The sequence below is a fragment of the Maylandia zebra genome, linkage group LG15, assembly GCF_041146795.1.
Source record: "Maylandia zebra isolate NMK-2024a linkage group LG15, Mzebra_GT3a, whole genome shotgun sequence".
NCBI lineage: Eukaryota > Metazoa > Chordata > Actinopteri > Cichliformes > Cichlidae > Maylandia > Maylandia zebra.
In genome coordinates this window covers 10467635-10482972 of record NC_135181.1, presented here as the reverse complement: position 1 = coordinate 10482972, position 15338 = coordinate 10467635, and the positions used below count along the sequence as shown (strand labels likewise).

Below are 15338 nucleotides of genomic sequence, written 5' to 3'. Positions count from 1 at the left end.
AAATAAATGTTTCTCCAACTTGAAAGACAAAGCGAGAAATGAAGACAGAAACACTGACAGGAGCAGATATTAAAGCGAAAGACAAGGCAGCAAACAGGGTGATAGAATGCCGAACAAAGACCAGATTCTTCATGAATGATTTAAAAAAGAAAAAAGAGAGAGAGAGAGAGATTGAGGGATTTCCCTGTTTTTTTTTCTTCTTCCAGCCCTAGGGGATCTGCAATTTCCATCGAGACCACTCATCACTGCCTCAGTCTTCCCACAACAAAGATCCTCATCTCTCATCTCCAAACATCCAGGGGGCTCAGGGACTCAGGGTCTGGTCCCTCAAGGGCAACAGTCCTTACCGGCCCCATTAACCTGCCTCGCTGCTCCAGCTTCATTCAGGACCTTTGGGCCTCTAGACCCAAGTTTTTCCAAGAGGTTGGGGGTGGGGTGGAGAAGAGGCCCTGACAGTAGGAGAGGCAGCCGATTGGGTGAAATCATCTCAATCCCAGCAGAGAGTAGAAGCACACTGTTGGGGTTGAGGGTACTTAACTGAAGAGAGGAGGGGGTTTTCTTTTATGTGGTGCCGCCCTTTTAGCTACTGTGGGCCCCACCGAGGCTAACGGATCAAACGAAGAAGGAATGTGTGGGTTTGTGTGTGCGTGTGTTAGAGTGCAATAGATGGAGAGATCTAAGGATCACAGGAGGCAAACAGGCAGACTGTGGGTGCTTTTCATTATGCAAACTTATTCTTCTTTGAGTGCTCTCTCCACCTGTGACCCGGAAATCTTTCCCACTCTGCCATCATTTGGGATTTTCCAGTTCCATAAATGCATCATGGAAACTACTTCTTTGTTACAAGCAAGTGATGCTGCTTAAAACCTAAGGAGTACTCATTTGCCCAACCCCTCACATTCTCACTAAGAACCGAGAAAGAGACGCAAGTGAGGAAAAAGAAATTAGACATTTGCACACAAATAAGCACAGAAAGTAATTAAAAAGGTGAAACATCCTCTCTCTCTTCTCGGTCTTGTTATATGCTGATGCATTTTCTCACAGGCAGTTAAAAAGTTAACTGTTTTAGCTATCAAAAACACAATACAACCTGCACTGGAACCATATGTGATCAAGTTAAAGAAAACAAGAGGAGGGGGTTAAAATGACACAAAAACACCGCGTCTGTGTACACTTACAGCACAACCTGAAACATGCACACACTGAACAAACAAAAGCGCTCTGAGGTAGGAACCAGATCCCTCTCGATCACCAATGAACTCAACACGAGTGAAACTGGGCTACGGTGACTTCAGCCCTTATGATACCACTGACAGGCGCACAATAACAGTTACCTGATACACCGGTACCACAAGTCTGCTTCATAACCTACAGCTGGGACCACGGTGCCTCCAGACTCTTTCAGTATGAAAACATTTGTTACTCTGCAGGATTCTGTACGAAAACACACCTGACAGGCAACTTACCAGATCTCTGTTGTAAAGAAACGGGATGCAGCACCACCAACTTTCATTTTATTGGTATTACTTTTTGTAGGAATTTTAAAGTTGCACCAAGCATTTTCCATTACTGGCTGACATGTTTTGAACATAAACTAGCTGGTAGTGTGGCCACTACCAGCTCCACCACCATCATCAAGTTTGCTGACGACACCGTCGTGGTGGGCCTGATCTCTGATAACAACGAGACGGCCTACCTGAAGGAGATTAGGAATCTGGAGAACTGGTGCCAGAGGAACAACCTCCTTCTAAACGTCAGTAAGACAAAGGAGCTGATAGTGGACTTCAGCACCAAGCAGGAGAGGAACTACCAGACCCCCGTCATCAACGAGTGCCCAGTGGAGAGAGTGGACAGCTTCAAATACCTCGGAGTTCACATCACGCAGGACCTGTCATGGTCCTGTCACATCAACACCGTGGTGAAAAAGGCCCGACAGCGTCTCTACCACCTCAGACGCTTGAGAGACTTCCAACTGCCCTCCAAGGTGCTCAGGAACTTTTACTCGTGCACCATAGAGAGCATCCTGGCGGGAAACATCTTAACCTGGTTCGGGAACAGCACCATGCAGGACAGACGAGCTCTACAGAGGGTTGTGCGGTCAGCTGAGCGCACCATCCGCTCCGAGCTCCCTGACCTGCACTCAATCTACAGCAGGCGGTGCTGGACCAAGGCCAGGAAGATCGTGAAGGACCTCAGCCATCCCAACAACAGACTGTTCTCTCTGTTGAGGTCAGGAAAGCGATTCCGCTCCCTGAAGACCAACACAGAGAGACTGAGGAGGAGCTTCTTCCCGCAGGCGATACGGTCTCTCAATCACACCACCACACAGTACTGACCCACACATATGGTTCTTACACACACACTGGACTTTCTGGACATTGTTTTTGCACAACACTGGTCACTATATTCTTCATTTCCGGTTAATACTTGTACAGCTGCTGTTATTGTGTATATATTTATTTATATTTAGATTTCTTCATACATTCTTATATAGTTCTATATTGTGTATTGTGTATTTTGTTGTACAGTTATTTTATTTTCAACTTTAATTTATATATTTATCTTTATCTTATTCTTCCCAGTTAAATTTACCCTTCATTCTAATTTGTGTTGTACAGTTATTTCATTTTTAACCTTAATTTATATTCTATTCCTTCCTAGTTAAATTTACCCTTTTTAATTTTTCATATTTATTTCCTATCTTATTCATAGCCTTTTCCTTTTTTTGTTTTCTTTAGGTCACGAGCAGTTGTCCAAGCATTTCACTACATATCGTACTGTGTATGACTGTGTACGTGACAAATAAAATTTGAATTTGAATTTGAATTTGAACTAATTTAAAATAAATTTATGGCAATTAAAAGAACCAATTACATACTTCCTGTCTTCAGGAACAGAAAAAGACAAAGAACTCAGATTTCTCAGATTATATTGATTATATAATTTGCTTTGTGCTAGTTGTCATCATACTCACCAACATCTGCAAATTTTGGATTTTTTTTTTAAATTGTAACTTTCCCTGATGAGTACATGATCTTCTGACTGTAATTAAAAGACTTCCCTTCATATATATCGAGTAAAAGCCAGACTTTAGAAAAGTGGAGAACCGGTCAATTACCCAATTTCCTTCGGGGCCAACCTTCAGGATCAATAAAGTTTTATTGAATTGAATTGAAAATGTGGGACATTATCTCAAGATGTAGGACAAGAGGGAAAGGAATAAAATCCAGTTCACTCCCACATAAAGAGGGACATCTGGTCACATTAAGTATAGAACAAAAAATTAGTTTTTCACTTTTGATGTTGAAATTCTAGTTTTTTATTAGTCTGTTATTTGGCAGAAATATTAGTCTGTTAATTGGCATATTTTATACCGTCTATGTTTTTACCATAATTAACTTACTATTTGCTATTGTAACAGTTCACATCTTTACAGTCGTTTTCCACAGACACTTCTCCTGCAGGCAGATCAGGGATACAGCTGAATTAACTAAAGTGAAGTGTGTGAGTGGTGTCCACTCTCTGGAAGCTGCGTCAGTATCTATTTGGCAACCTGTGTATAATAATAACTCCAAAAAAAAAAAAAAAAAAAACCTACCTGACACTAGGGAACACACCAAATCAAACAGCTATGACGGTGACAGCCTGTCTCACTGAAGCACACGCACAAACACACACACTCCTTTCACACACACAGAGACAGAAGGTCAAAAACACAGCTGAGTCAATATACCAGGACATTAGCTGGCAGCAGCCTTCAAAACACATATCAGTGCCTAAAAGGTTTGACCATTCAAGTCCAAGAGGCTTTCACTTCATTGCAAAGGCTGTTTGAGCAGGGCACTTTTGGATTAGGAGGCAAATTTGAGTCTAAGAATCTCATTAGAAAGCAAAAAAAAGCAGGTTTGCATTTATAATCTGCCCCCTTCTGAAGCCAGCGTAAACCTCAGAGTGTGGGACAGAGAAAAGCTTGAGCCAACAGCAACAGCACCTGAATGACAATGTGGTTGAAATACATGAGAGAAAGCCATTCACATGACCTCACAAGAACTTTAACATAACTACTATTGCATTAAAAACAAGCTCAAATATCAACATAATTAAAAGGATCCTTTAATTAATGTTATCCGTAATTTCATGTTTCTAACCGTCTTTCAACATTTATAAACCAACAGGTATTGTATGGACACACACACACACACACACACACACCCTTGTTTCCTGGTCTTTTCAGCTTCACATGGAGCCTCCGTTAATGGGCAGTAACTGAAATGGGTGTGCAGACTCCACCAGAGCTTAAGGAGATTAACCATTCTGTAGCCATATGAAATAATATTCCCCATAATCCCCGTCACCGACTCCAAAAAAATCCCTTCTCACTGTGTGGCAAGGGAGGGCCTCGATTAATGTCCTCTCTTGTTCTTTTGAACACACACAAACACACACACACCTGGACAAAACTATTGTTGTGTGTGTTTGAATGTGAATATGTACACTGTTCAACAGTTTTTTTGTAAAGTCAATCAATAAATTCGGTCCCTTGCTCTCTCAGTGGCTCTCTCTGTCAATAATTCAACAATCCTGAAACATTTAATCGGACCGTGGAAGCAAGCCGTGTCCTTTACTCTATCCACTTTCACTTAACAGATGTTCTGACTCGAGGACGTTCTGCTGCTGTGTGTGGCCAACCACGCTAAGACCAAATCTGTGCACTGGTTAATCACAATTAGAGCCTTGTTTTGTCTCCAAGCAACTTATCAACAAACTCGTGAAGGTGTGATCGAGTCAAACAGAACAGTATCAACAAAAACCAGAATAAATACACCATCTCATAATCATCAAGTATTAACATTAATAACGCTGAGTGTTCTGACATGCTGAGGTTTACTGAGGAACAGTGAATCCCTATGCCCAAGGACGATCACTGTGCATGTCTAGCACTAGTTTTATTTCCTCTTTGTGTGAGTTATGATCCACAAACCATGCACTGAAAAGCACAATTGAGAGCCCACATTACCACTTCAAGGCCAGTGCCTTATTGTTTACATGTGTTTATCCAAGTTATTATTCTTTTCTGAGTGTTGATAGACGTCAGCACATGTTGCAACCAGTCCCTGAACCTCATTTTCCCTCCTTAGGCAAGTTTCATGTTTAACAGACAAAATCACAACAATAAACAAATTTCTGTTGCTGTTTGTTGGGCCACAGTTATTCAGCCCGAGACACTGATCGGCAACCCCTGCAAACCATCAGCTGCAAGAAGAAGAAAAAAAGCCTGACAGGTTGGCAAGTGGTTGGTGGAGGTTGTTAGCAGTCATTATGAAGTTGTTTGTCAAAGACGAGGCTTAGAGATTCGTCACCGACTGCTTGGCAACCACAAGTTGTAAGGAAATTGGTTGCAAGGAGGTACACAGTGCTAAAAAGAAAACATCCATAGTACAGGGTGGGCCATTTATATGGATACATCTTAATAACATGGGAATGGTTGGTGATATTAAAGTCCTGTTTGTGGCACATTAGTATATGTGAGGGGGCAAACTCCTCAAGACGGGTGGTGACCATGGTAGCCATTTAGATGTCGGCCATCTTGGATACAATAGGAAGAGGGCCATGTGACACATCAAACTTATTGGTAATGTCACAAGAAAAACAATGGTGTGCATGTAGTAGCCTTGGTAAAACAGAGAATTTAGTGTAAATGTACTCAAATTTATATAGTGCTTCTCTATTTTTACTGACAAAGCACTTCACATAAAAAGTCACATTTTATCCATACACTCATACAACACTTTATTTTGTTCTGTTCAAACGTATACCTACTGCACATCCATAGCCAGTTTAGAACAATATTAGCCTAAAATGCATGGAAAGAGCTCTGGGAAAAAGTACCCAGAGGATGTACTCAAAGCAGAAAGCCCCCAGCCAGCCTTCTTGTTGTCACTTCTTGTTGTGAAGTGACAGTGTTAACCACTCCATCACCAGGCTGCGCTAATACTGATGAATGGAAGACTGGAAGAGCACAAATAAGTTTAAGTGAAGGCACACACACATATATGCACAATGAGGTCTCTGTGGATGAGGCAGACAGCTAAAGCTGCTACAGAGGAAGATTCAGTAGTCAATGGGGATTCCTTTATGGAGTATGTCATATTTCACAGTGACACACACTTTCTCAGACACACATGCAAACACCATGGAGCCTTCTGCAGCGAGACGGTGATTAATGATGAGCCGAGAAAGTGCTTCAGGCAAAAGAAGGAAAAACAAAGGCTTCATACCGATGCCCATTTGAGTAATTAATTGAAAAGAAATTACCGAAGTAAACAAAACAACTCAAAACTCTCACTATGCATCTTTACGCCTGTTGCACTCGCAGGAATTTTTCTTCTAACTGTTTGAGAGTTTGAGCTTGCAGTCTGAGAGGACTTCCAAACCAAATACTTAATTATCTGAGAGGGAATAGGAAACTTCACTGAAAAAAATTCAGTAGTCCTGCAGCTGCCAAAGTTGTGATGTTATCATATCGACAAAATCAGTCCAGACTTCCAGTGTAAACACCTGTCAAAGTTCTCAGTCCTACATTTGTGGCAATTTCCACTACAGTAGGCATCCCTGGGAAAACATTTTACTACGATGACACACACAAGGTGAAAAAACAAAAAAACACCATACAGAGAGAGAGAACAGTCTCATGTTAAGTCACATACATCTCAGTGACTAATCAGACAGAAAGATAAACAATTCTGGCGATTTTGTGGGTGGTGAAAATGAGCCAGTAAAATTGGTCAGGGTGAGCTTAGATATTTATGGTGATGAGTCAAGACAGTCATAACTGTTCAGTCTAACAGGACAAGGTGAAGATTTTTTATGATCTTTACCAACATTAAGCTGACATACTTTAGGTTTACTCAAAGGAATATGGGTAAACCTAAAGTATGCTGGTATCCACCAGGTAATGGCTGCACGTTACGTCTTGAATTTTGTTTACTTCAACTTCTCTTTAAGGTGGCGGCAAAGGCATCAGGAAAGTCAAGCGTTAAAGAGTTTAAAGCCAAAAAATAAGGAAAAAAAACAACAAGTCAAAGTGATCAGCAGATTCTACTAAACTCTGCAGTTCAGCAAGCCTCTTCGCTTTATTGTGCTCTGTTGTCAATATAGGTCTAATGGAAACAGTGACGAGTAAGGTGGCACAGGCCATTGTTTACCATACAATCACCAGACAAACATGCAATAACCAAAGCCGCATAATGTAATCACTAAAGGGAGCCATAAAGTAGGGAGTGGGGTATGTACAATGAACCTCCTGACCACTGCCAGGAAGGTGGCACATTATCTTACAGCTCTGACAAAAAGAAAAGAAAAATAAACATTAGAAAAAAAAACAATCAAGAGAAAAGTTCCTGATATAATACATAATTAAGACTTTTTTTATACAAATAATTAGAGATTGCAGGCATAATGAAACTGAAGGCCATTATATGGAATGATTCCCAAGGCAGACTAATGTAATGTATAATTTAATGTACTTATGTAGCGCCAAATCACAACAGCTGCTTCAAGGCACTTTATTTTGTATGGTAAAGCTCGTGCAACAGTACAGAGAAAATCCCAACGATCACACAACCTCCTGTGAGCAAGTATCAAGTAACCTCCGACTCAGAGAGGGCAAGCCATCTGCCGTGACAGGTTAGGGGTGAGAGTCAAGGGGGGATAGACACCGTGGAAGAGACCGAGATTAATAATAACTAATGATTAAATTCAAAGTGGTGCATAAACACAACCACCGGGCCACGGACCGGTACTGGTTCGTGAGCTGTTTGTTTCCGGGCCGCAAGAGTTGAGGCTCGGGTGAAATTAATGGTTTTCGGGGTTTTTACCGTTAACTCGGTTCCCCTGTGTCTTTTCCTGTGTTATAGTTGTGTCTTATTTTGAAAGAAATATTTAAGTGTTACCATATCAACCAGAGAGCGTTAAGGGGCAGAGAGGAGGATGTTACTCTCAGTGTTGTTGGTGCATTTCAGGAGGACGCTGCTAATAAAGTTACACAATTACACAGTGAATTCGCGTTTATTATTATATTTACAAAATACCACAGTTTTTGTCTTGGTCGTATCATTTTATTTTGTTATATTTATCCGTGACACCTTAAAGGCTGGTCCGTGAAAATATTGTCAGACATTAAACTGGTCTGTGGCGCAAAAAAGGTTGGGAACTGCTGACATAGTGGGTGAAAAGAGGTGCATGAAGATGAAACACTCAGTGCATCATGGGAAACCCCCAGTAGCCTAGGCCTATTTCAGCACAACTAAGAGAGAGTTCAGGGTTACCTGATCCAGTTTTTAAAAAAACTATGGCTCCTTCAGGATACATAGTGATTTTACCATTCTAACAATCTTCCCAGCAGCATCAGTAAACACAAGAACCCTGTCCGAGCTTGCATATGACAAATAAAACTGAGGGTGAAACTACAAAGCTTACCCAACAACTTCCCTCAGACCGTCATCACCTCAAACCAACATAGCTGACACTTGATGCACGTCTGGAACTTTTCCATCACACAGCTGGTGAAACCTAGCCTTATATTATTAAGACTATCAACTGATTTCGCTATTGCCGGTCTATGAATTACAAGCAACGGGTTCAACCAGAAGTGTCAGTTGCACAATGCACATGTCTGAATAAACAAATCCTGAGATGTTCATCAAGTATTAAACATTACATCAGCTAGTCTACAAAAAAAAAAAAAAAAAAACTCTTGATGACCCTCTTGTCCCGCAACTTGTTTATTCAGCTGAGGATATTCAAGTTGGCTAATGTCGCCAGTGTTTACGGGACTAAAAATGTGCCTGAAAAAAGCCAGCCGACAGCTGTTTCTGAAGACTTATCATTCAGTCCAAATATAGCAGGAGGTTCACACCAGCCTCTGCCGTTGCAAGGTTTAAAGTGCAAATATTTCAATTTACCCCAAAGTCATCTGTTGCATCTAATCTGAAGCCTTGGCTTCATGTGATCTATATTCTGCAGACAGTGTTATTTGCTGCCAAGTGGCCCATTACATTTTATTTCTTTTAATGATAGACACTACATACCACTAAGAGAGTTTGAGTGCACGACCTGCATGCTTCTGCCTGTGTGTTCCTGTGTGAGCTTTGGTTAAGTGGCACAAGTGACAGATGTGGCAGAAAATCCTTGTTTATTTTTCCTCAGGCAGCCATTCAGACATGTGTGTATGGTGCGTTTCCAGGCCTTGAGTGCAGTTTTAGTGCAGATCCAGGATAACAATAGCCTTTATATTCCTGCTAGATGAGCTCCCACCTGCTGCAGTATGTCATTATGTACTGGATGGAATGGATGTGCCTCCCTGTCGGCCCATCTTCTTCCTTCCGTCTGCCTCTTGTACACATCACTGATAAACCACAATCTAATACTTGATAAAAATCCATCCTTTATTTTGCTCCCAACAGATGTTTGTGTAGCTTTACGTGACACTTTTTTTTACTCTTTAACGTCATAAAATAAACATGAAATGCTGCACCAGGTTTGCCACCACTGTGCAGATGTTGTCCCTTTCGCAAAAAAAGAAAAAAGTCAAAGCAAGGTTGATACCCTCATAATATGCCCTGTTGTGGATCACTTTATACCAACTGCAAACATGTTTTTCTCTACAGGTTGCTTTACAGTATATAATGTCTAATAACACATGCAGGATACAGTAGATAGCAGTGCACGGTATTACATAAATGTACGAGTCAAGATAAAAGATTTAAAAAAAGATGAAATTTAAAGAAGCAACTTTTAGTAGGAAATTCACGCCTTCATCTTTGGATATCTTGTAGGTTTTTCTGAATTAAGAATAACTAATCTCACTCATGCACAGCAATAAACTATATTGCTTCTCTCTTACTCTCACTGTTCTGCTATATCTACAAAAGGCTTCCCTGGACGCCAGACAAAAACGTGTAGGACAACATTATTAGAGTTTATTTTACTCACTGTGAAAGCTCTAACCATATATATATGGACACATCATATACACACATTCTTCCGGGTATTCATAAATCTTGAAAACTCAAGCTACTGTAAACAATGATTATCTGAAGATCAGTAAGTCAGTAAGTCAGCTAGTCAGTCATGAGGCATGTAATAACAGCTGTTTAACCACTATATAATATAAAATTACAACAATAAATTTTAAATAAAGGCAAGAATGAGCATTAAACACATTTAAAAAGGAACACATGCTTTAAAGGGGAAAAAAGGATAGCTGGAGGAAAAACAAAAGATAAGAAGAGAGAAAAGATCGTGACAAAAACTGATTATAAAAAGAGAAAGTCGAGAGTGTGAGCGTGGTCCTTGTCTTTGTTGTGGTCAGCATGGCAGTATAAGGGTTGACATCAAAGAGTAGAGGACGGACAGAGATGAGAGAGGAAAGGTCTGGAAACCATATGAAACAACAGGAAAAGAGAGCGAGAGCAAGGGAGTGAGCGAGGAAGAGACTTTAAAACAGAGGAAGGGAAAGCTGAGGCAAAAAGGAGAGCCGCTGAAAATTTGCTGAAATGTCATTTTACACTCACACAGAAGCTGTGAAAATGTTTTGCAATATTTCATGTAAAAAAAAAAAGAAGGTATATTTGCATATATTTAGTTTCTGTGGTCTAGAGGCAAACACAGGATTTCACTTGAGATCTGCTGACGGTTCAGCTTTTGTTTGTCTCTCCGTAGGAAATACATTTGGGAACAAACATCAGGCTATTTGTGACACTTTTCCTCTAAAAACAATAGCTGTGTAAAAACCCGACCGTGACCTCGACTTGAATTTTCCAGCAGCGGTCCAAATGTAATGCATCTGTGTAAAGGCCTTTGAGTGTACAAATACACACATCAAAACAGATATATGAAAATAAAAATACCACAAAAACACACACAACCCTGAGGATGTCCCACTGCATCCTGTCAGGCAGAGGTCACGACAGTGGGGATTAAATCTTGCTCATCTCCCTGCATGCTGGTTAAACCCTGGATTACCCCACAGCACCCTCAATTGCCGACTTACTAACCTATAAGTCCATCATGTGGTGCTCTCTGATTGCGGAGATGTTCGCATGTTTGTGTGTCGACAGCAACAATGAAATCTCAACAGTAGGGAGACAGATTTATCTAATTAAGTTTACTGCCGTCAGCATAAGTCCCCAACCTTTTTTGCGCCAAAGACCGGTTTATGTCCGACAATATTTTCACGGACCGGCCTTTAAGGTGTCGCGGATAAATAAGAAAACCAGTACCAGTACAAAAAAAAAAAAGATTTATTCATAAGACATGGGAAAAGACCCAGGGAAACCGAGTTAACAATAAAAACGATTTAAAAAAATAACAACAAAAAGAAAAAACCCTGAAAACCATAAATTTCACACCCATGCCTCAGCTCTCACGGCCCAGTACCATATGACTCACAGACCAGTTAGGGTCTGTGGCCCAGGGGTTGGGGACCGCTGCTCTACTGGACTGAGATCTGGTGACTGTGGAGATCATTCAAGGACAGTGACATCATTGTCATGTTCACCAAACAAGTTACAAGTTATCCAATCAGCACACTGTGTCATAGAGAGATGGATGTGACCAGCAACAATACTCTGGTAGGATGTGGCATTGACACTGGAGTGGCACCCAGTGTGGTCTTCTGCTACTGTAGCCCATCTGCTTTGTGCGTTCAGAGATGCTCTTCTGCATAACTTCTTCAACAAGTGGTTATTTGACTTACTGTTGTCTTCCTATCAGCTTGAAGCAGTCTGGACGTTCTCCCGACATTAACAAGGCATTGCCACCCAGAAAATTGACAACCATTGAATATTTTCTCTTTTTTTGTGTTAACAAAAAGTTGAAAAGGTACATCTAGTGAATATTTGGGATCCAGCTTATCAGTTTGTTTAGTTAAGTTTATATTTAGAGACAGAAACGGAAACAAAAAACCTTTAAACAAAAAAAAAGAAAAAGAAAAAAGGTGCTATAAGCAGCATCTGCTATTAGCAAAACTGTAATCGCAAACATATCCACCAGTTCAAGGATATTTTTGGACTTTCACAAGTGGAGATACAAATCAACCAAGATTATAAGGGCTTTCATCTGTTGCCATTCCAACACCGATGTGATATTTTTATTACTTTATATAAGTAAGGTCTCTCATGACATGTGGTTTGCTCAGGAAATAACTAGATCTATTACAGCTGCAGTTGAGTGACACAAGTGAGGAGGAGAAGCGGCCAGGAAACGGAGCCATTAACCAACCAGATTACCACAAAATGCGAAAACCAGCTTAGGCCTATCATCTTCTACTGGTGTAAAATAAGTGATAAAATACACTACTGTATACTGTAAGAATGATCTTGTGGCTCGAATCGGGGGTTAAACACAGTCAGGGCAGCGCTCGCATATACACAAATCTAAATTTAGCTGTTTCCTTATTAACTCGACTGTCTCCCACCATCAACAGCAAATCTGTCTCTGACAGATTATGTTTTAAGAAACTGCAAGACAGCACTGAGTCGATGGGATGTATCTAAATCCAGGGATGTATTGGAGCCGTGAGAGAGCACTGCCTGTAGATTCAAACACACAATCTCATACACACAGTCCAAGTCAGACACAGTTCACTGGCAATATCCCTCCACTTCCACAGCCCCTTCCCACTCATTTTCTCTCACTTTTTCCCTTCATTTCTTCGACCCATCTCTTTTGTTCCTGATGGGAGAAGGTCGACCTCTAGAACCAGGCCAGGCTGCCGGCGTTGGAACGAGCGCCGTGGGAACCGACTTGTGGATTCTGGCTGCGTAATGACTGCTCTCTATCGATGAATGAAGGGGACCACAGTGGGCCAGAGTGAATAGTGACTAGGGAGAACTGAGGTAGGATAAACAGGGCTGTGCATGTGAGTGGGCATTTGTGTGGCAAACAGGAAAAGAGGGTTAGAAAAAAAGCCACAAACACCAATTAGTTTATCCAGGCACGACTAATTTGTTGTTCGTTGGCTTTTGACATGGATGCAACTTTGATGTCAGTCAAGCAGTTCCACTGTTATTATCTGAATAACTGATTGCAGTCCCACTCTGAGGATGAACTCCCCCTCCCAACACAAGAAGAACCACTTGAACATAGCAACACACCCTAAACATGATAGCATACATTGCTACTCATGAAAGAGCATCGGGCAAAGACTATGCCTATAAATATCTGAGGGATAGGAGGAGGAATGTCCAAGCACTTAACATGTATATCAGTGTGTGTATGGGAGACAAGATGGACTGTAGACATTAGCAGGTCAGCTGGAAACATGCTTTTTTTTTTTTTATTCTGTGTGTGTGTGTGTGTGTGTGTGTGTGTGCGCTAGTGGGCATCAAGTTAACTGACAAAAGAAGGCCCCAAGTTTCTCCTTTCTCCAATTAACCTTCACTAGTATGACCTACTTTTAACATTAAAATAGCATACTCCCAAATCTACCCAGAGTTATATTTGGCAGAAAAGAATACGTTTCTAATATGTAGCTAAATTCATACTTCAAGTAAAAGTCAAGCTTGTGACATCACAGCGATGGCTACTTGGTGTACAGAAGTGCACAGACCTCTGGGGGAAGCAGAGTCTGGCGTGGTTCTCAAGGTCGAACTTTTCTCATGAGGAACAAAAGATGGGTTGTAGAGATGAAGGGGGAGAAATGACAGGAAATAGGTAGTGGAGGGATACTGTCAATGAACGGTGTCTGACTTGAACTGTATTTATGAGTCTGTGTATCAGTATGAGCTCCAAAACAATCAAGTATTGATGAGAAAGCTAGAGAGATAGATGTTTGGATTAGTTAAGGCATAATAATACATCTTCATCTGGAACAAACAGCATGGTTAAGGGACTTGAAACTGTTTTTATTTCTACTATCCATGGCATTAGCCTTATTAATATTATTAATACAATTGCACTTAATACAAGTAATACACCAGGGTGGAGCAAACGAGATCCATGTGCCAAACTTAGCAGGAGTGGCTGTTGTTGGCAGCCAGCAGAAATCCAAGCTAACCAAACTAGACTTTGTTTAAACTCTTGACTCTGAGTGTCAGGTGTTCCCCGCTGAGGCATGAGAGGATGACCTGTGACCTTTGCTCTGGGGTCCGCTCCTTCAGAACACATGGATCAACAGTGGAATAAAGCAGACAAAATACACACAATGAGGAAATCCCATTTTCCTATCATGTCTCTGTTCAAACTGCCACTGATTACACTGAGTGTAGAGGTAGGAGTGCGCAAACACACACACTCTTACTTCGCCCTTCCTTCAATGTCAGTTTTTCAGTGCACAAGAGCCCCTCTTCATGCCCCTCACCAGTAACATGATCTGGCTCAGAGCTCTGAGGTTAGCGTAGGAACCCTGAGCCACAGGAGCAGAAGACAACAGGGTGACCAGCCGCAGATATTTACAAGCAGGCTGGTAAATTTATGTAATACAGTGCATTCCTCAGGGTTGGGTAGTCAGCACTACCCAACAAGCAACATACCATTATGTCTCATCAAGGATTTGAGGTAAACACCAACTCTAAACACTGTCATTTAACAGCCGCTCCTCACTTTGTAAACCAGTGAGAAACAGCTGTAAAATAGCACAACATGGCAAAGAATGCTTTGTTTCCTGGAGTCATGCGCATGACACAGTAACTTTTATTCAAATACCAAATTCAAAGTAACTCTGCCAGGTGTTCTGGCATATTCAGATCCAGGACTCTTTTCATGGATTAACGCTGGAGGGCACTTCAAAAAAAAAAAATACAGGTGTTTCCATGTGTGGAAAAAGCTGGTGTTGAGCTTCAGTGTCTGCGTTGTAATAAATCTAGACTCAGCGCTTCTGTAAACCTAACACACGGCTTTGAGGGCGTGTGGGAACTGCAGATCGCGACGTAACACACCGCATTCCAGCCTACTCTCTCACACCTCGTCTTCGGCTTCTGATGAATCAGGTCTTTAAATGAGACAAACCCTTTCAGAAAGAGCTCCCAGTCCCGCCTAAAACCGCATCAAAACTTCCAACAGTACAGAAAATGGGAGCAGTCGAGTCATGACTGGGACTGGTTGCTGTCATGTAGTGGGCACCCCTACACCCCTTCACCTCCGTCTGGGATCTGTCTGCCTGTTCGGCTTATCATTTCTCTGCAGTCACTTTTGAACCTGTGTGTGTTTGTGTGACAAAGGGTGAGTCATATTTAGACACAAGGCAGGATGGACAGACGCAGATCAAATGCAGGAGGAAGGACAGTAAAAAGGAAACAAAAGTGAGTGAGTCAGAGATGAAATCCTCCTCTTTCACT

General features: G+C 41.4%; 1 protein-coding gene across 3 annotated transcripts in view; it reads right to left on the bottom strand.

Annotated features, from left to right (window-relative positions):
- The window catches only part of nhsl1b (NHS-like 1b), a 108776-nt gene that overhangs the window by 91905 nt on the left and 1533 nt on the right, over positions 1-15338 (bottom strand). The window lies entirely within an intron of this gene.